Source organism: Cyprinodon tularosa, unplaced genomic scaffold, assembly GCF_016077235.1.
Source record: "Cyprinodon tularosa strain WSP-4 unplaced genomic scaffold, ASM1607723v1 ctg317, whole genome shotgun sequence".
Classification (NCBI taxonomy): Eukaryota; Metazoa; Chordata; class Actinopteri; order Cyprinodontiformes; family Cyprinodontidae; genus Cyprinodon; species Cyprinodon tularosa.
The window spans coordinates 1,513,945-1,519,153 of NW_024039027.1; the positions used below are offsets into that span (position 1 = coordinate 1,513,945).

Sequence of the window (5,209 nt, forward strand, 5' to 3'; positions counted from 1 at the left end):
ACTGAAGTGTAGTAATATATTAATCTTAAGTATGTTATGAGCCTCCTGGCCCTGTGGGGTCCCCACTAGAGGGTGGTGCTACCCTTGGACCTCGGACCCCTGGACTCTCATATAGGTCCATCTTTGGCGTAAGGTTGGCATTATCACCCCTCTAGGACTGGGCCCTTTTGGGCCTCTCATCTCTCCCCCTGTCTGGTCAGTGTGACCATTCCTATATCTGCCTTCCTTGTGTCCCAGTGATCTGGGGTGCCTCTGGATATCTGTGGCCAGCATCACCTTTTTATCATTCTGGGCCCTGTTGGGTGACTCTGGGGCTGCACACACCTGCTTTATAGCATTTTTATCTGACAGCAATTGTATCAGATGTCATATTAATGTTGCAGATTTGACTCATATGTTTTGGTCTTGCCATATGTAGATAGGCTGTTGGTCTGATGTATTTGATGTATTGTCGAAACTATTTGGAGTCACTTTACAGGCCTGTGCATTGATAGCATTATTTACTAAACAAGGAAGCAAATTGAACTAAGAACCAACAAAACATTATAGCATTTGTTTCTCTCCTTGGACGAAGGGAGATTTTACTTTACTGGAAGTGCGCCACCTACTGTCGCTCAGTGGTTAAAAGATGTAATGCTATTTTTGCACTTGGAAAAAAATCAAATTTTCTATAACACAGACAAATTTCAATCTGTTTGGGAACTCTTTCTATCATACTTTAGCGGCCTCCAGGAACTCCCACCAACATTGCAATAAATTGAAAGATTCCATGGTTTTAATTTAAAAATTTTAGCATATATGTAACTGGTTCCCTTCTGCGTTGTGCTGGTTATTGGTAATTAGTCAGGCCGTGACTCGGTTTGGCTTTCTTCGATTTATTCTGACGAAAACATTAAAGAGAAAAGCAATCGTTTTACAAGCTGCCCGCTCCAAGTCCTCTCCCGCAGGACAACATGACAAAAGGGCGATCATGTCTCATAACATTAAACAAAATAAACCTTCTTTACACAACATACCTGACGAAAACATTAAAGAGAAAAGCAATCGTTTTACAAGCTGCCCGCTCCAAGTCCTACACAAGCAAAAATACATAACAGAAATTAACTTAATAAATCTATAAATAAACTGGAAGTATTTAGATAGGAAATAAATAGGACACACCTCTCCCGCAGGACAACATGACAAAAGGGGAGGGCCTAAGGGACACAAACATTTTAAAGACAAAACCATAAAAGAAGAAATAAAAAGGAGGGGCTACCGTTCTTAAACTAACACGTTCAAAACAATGACAGCTTTTCGGTCAGGTAGAGAACAATACAAACAACCAAAAAAAGAAGACATTTTGTGTAATTATAACAACAACCAGGTTACATATACAAAGGTACACTCTGGAATGGATTTTAATCACTCACTGTTTTAATTTGTTTTTTCTGATGTACATTTAACATTTAACCAACAAAAACTGAAGTCTACTGTTGGTCCGGTTTCTTTTGATTCATTATTTTTACTATAATTGTTATTAATTTGGGTCCAGTCGGGGTGTGGGGAGGGATGGGAGGGGGGTGATTTTTGAATGTTGATAAAATTTGAAAAACTAAAAGTCTTTTGTAACCATGATGATGTTTTATTATATCTACCTCTGACTTTTCAATAAAAAGATTTAATAAAAACAAAAAATTTGGGAAGATTTTGTTACTGTTAAGATGCGCCTCTATCTGTGGGGATCCTCATAACATCTACAGAGATTTCCTTTGCACATCCAATAAATAGCCTCCTGCCGACTCTGCTGGGCGACTAATAGGCTTCAATTTGTCGCTCATCATCTTTTTTGTTCCTCCTGTCCTGTAATGAAACTGTCTACCTTTAGCTGAACACACGACTTCAAAGGAGGAAAACAGTCTCCTGCTAATGGGAGGTTTATTTAGAGCTGTAAGATTTAGCTTTGACTAACATTCTGTTTGTGTGTGCGTGTGTGTGTGTGTGTGTGGGGGGGGGGGGGTGTCTGGGGGGGAAAAAAACAAATATGATAAGAGAGAGTAAAGAGGAGGATGTGAAACAATTAAAGCAGGTAACAACGGTAATGAACAGTTATATACTTTGCTAATTTCTTCTTCTCTTTTGTGCCGTTGCGGTTTAAAAAAATAGAGAGAGAGGAAACCTGCACTGTGCAAAATGACATGTCCAATATATCAAGATTTCAATTATTTATTATGGTAAATGAACACATTTGGATGCTTTATACATCGGGTAAAAGTGAAAAAAAAAAGCAAGGTATTTCACATTTTCGATTCAGTTAACGCCTTATCACTCTTATCAGGTGATCAAAAATTATCGCCATTAATCTATTTTCACAATTGGGTTGAGAGCGGACTGGGAAGATTACTTTCACCTTGATATTTTAGCGTAGATGTATATCTGGGGGTGAGAACAAATCAGTAGAGGCATACAGTGAAACTGCCACACTGAATGTGACATGCTGACATGGATCCGCCGTCGGGTTTAATTCAGGGAAAATTTACTTTTAAGAAGCTTCCTGATGAGGGCTGCTCAGTGGGACAGTGGGTAGCACTACTGCCTCGCAGCAAGAAAGTTCTGGGTTTGATGCCTGGCCTGGGGTTTTTCTGTTTGCATGAGTTTGCATGTTCTCCCTGAGCATGCTTGGGTTCTCTCCGGGTACTCTGACTTCCTCCCACAGTCCAAAAACATGACTGTTAGGTTCATTGGCTTCTCTAAAGTCACCTTAGGTGTGTTTGAATGGTTGTTTGTCTCTGTGTGGCCCTGCGATCGAGTGGCGTCCATAGTGCACCCCGCCTCTCGCCTGTACACAGCTGCAGATAGGCACCAGCACACCTCACAACCCTGCTTTGGATAAGCGCGATGGAAAATGGATGGATGGAAGCTTCCTGATGAAAAACATTAAGACTAAATCATTTAGATCCTTCAGGGTTCCTGCGGATGCTTAAAACGTCTTAAAAGGCATTGATTTCTTCGACATAAAGCTATGGCCTTAATTGGTATTAAAATGTCTTAAATCAGTCTTTCATAGTTTATAAATTGTTACCACGTCATAAATAGGATTTACTTTTATAATCCATATCAAACATTAAAATAATTGACAATACTTTTTATTATTTTAGTTTCTCCCCGATAGCGTAACCAATGAAACCAATGTTGCTACCAGACCTGTAAGTTCAACAAAAATTGGCTATCCATCTAAGAGTTTTCCTGCAGGGCTAAAAACCAGTACCAGGGAATGTATATGGGAAACGGTGTATTTTGTGTAAGAAGTCATTCAAGCTCGGCACGATGGGAATCAAGGCAGTGGAGTCACACACGCAAAGTGTGAAAAACAAAGCATCAAAATCAAGTTACCCAGAATAAACAGGTATTTCTCAGTTCTGTTCCTCCCTCGTCTCTGCAAGGCTTCCACAGCCATCTCTGACAATAGCACCAAATCTCCAGATAATGTTTGGCAGTACGCCTACAACGAAAGCAGAGTTATTGGGGATTTAGAGAAGGGAACAAAAGAAAGTTTGTAAATTCAGTTCAGTAGTTAAACACAAATCTGTGTGTGTGTTTTTAGCTTTCTTCCTATATGGAAAGTCTACTGCACCATAAAGTAATGGTTTATGTTAAAATAAACACTATGGTAAATTAGTTGCTACCCAGTTTTTCTTGTGTTTCTTGTGAAGTTGGTCTTAACGTTTTCTTTCAAATGACATTAAAAGTCTTAAAAAGTACCAACTAAAGGCAAAACATCCCTTAGCCCGGAGTTCTTCATCAAGGGTCCGCTACCCCTAGGAGGTCAACAGAGGTACTGCATGGCGGTCACGGAAGTTTTGATTGATTAGACTTTTTTTTTTATATTCACCCCTGGAATTTTTTCCATTTATTGAAATGTCTTTAAATACACATTAAGAATAATTGAACACACTGTAGTAAACAGATAAATGGAGGCAGAAGATGTCTTTCAGTCATCAATGCAGACATTAAGCGACACACAGGAGCTCTTTCAAGCTGGGAACCGTTTCATTCACAACACCTGTCCCATCAACCAGGAATCAGAATCAGAAATACTTTAATAATCCCAGGGAGGAATTACTTAGATTAGATTAGATGAGCTTTGTTGATCTCACAGCGGAGAAATTCACTCGTCACATATTGGCATAGTAATTAAAGAAGGTGCAAACAAGGAGGAAGAAGGTGCATTAAGAAGAATAAACAATATATATATATATATATATATATATATATATATATATATATATATATATATATATATATATATATATATATATATATATATACAGAGTATATCCAGGTATATAAAGTATATGACCCCATACAATACATATAATTAGGGGGTTCCGGCTCCATCTCACCATCACCTCTCCAAGCTAGTTCTGGGTATAAAGTGGAACAAGCAGAGCTGGATATGTGCTGCGCGAAATCATTGTAGGTTTAATTAGCTCCTCTTGTGTCCATTTAATAGACGCACACATTATGAAAAAGCTTAATGAGGAGAGGTGAGTGGGGAGGGGTTGTAATCCTTGGTGGCGTGAAATAAGGCCGGTTGATACATGTATGACATATTAACAACAGGCTCGATTTCAGCTACGCAGCATTCCTGCTGCGTCACCAAAGAGCCCAAGAAGCAGAGAAGCAGGTTTAGATGCAGAAAGCAGCTTCAGCTGGGAGTCAGAGGAAGGACTCAGTCCAGCAAAGAAAGGCAGCCATTTTTTACAGAGGTTACAGGATCGACTTGATGCATGGGGGTGTCAGTGACAATGACTCACTCTAAACCCCGCAGTAAAAGAACAGAGGGGGTCACGTTAACATTACATTTCTATTTCTGAGAGCCATAATTCACAGAAGGTTGACCCCCCACTGTGCCAAATGTTTCATGAGCAGTGGGAGTAAGAGCAGCTGCCAAGATATGCAAAAGTCTTATTTGAAACTGAAAGAAGGGGTTTGAACCAAAGCAGGGTTGGAGTGAAGGGGTGGGGGGTCATTATTTTATTATTTCCACGCACCAAACGGGAGGAAAGAAAAAGTTGCACTGTGGGGGTCCCTTGCTGCTAGCATGTGGTGCTATGCCTGTCAGAAAGAAGAGGAGGTCAATTTACTGTTGACTACTGGCATTAAAATGCAAGTCTACAATTTTGAGCTTGAGTTTTTCATGGTGAGGACCTGCAGACTTCTGTAGAAA

At 39.7% G+C, this 5,209-nt stretch overlaps 1 long non-coding RNA gene across 1 annotated transcript; it reads right to left on the minus strand.

Annotated features, from left to right (window-relative positions):
- Positions 1 to 852: 852 nt before the first annotated feature.
- On the minus strand, positions 853 to 1,190 carry LOC119788435. The gene is made up of 3 exons (XR_005281471.1): positions 1,162 to 1,190; positions 1,017 to 1,072; positions 853 to 880 (listed from the first exon to the last, which is right to left on the minus strand). It is a non-coding gene; the product is annotated as an uncharacterized LOC119788435 (long non-coding RNA).
- Positions 1,191 to 5,209: the final 4,019 nt, after the last annotated feature.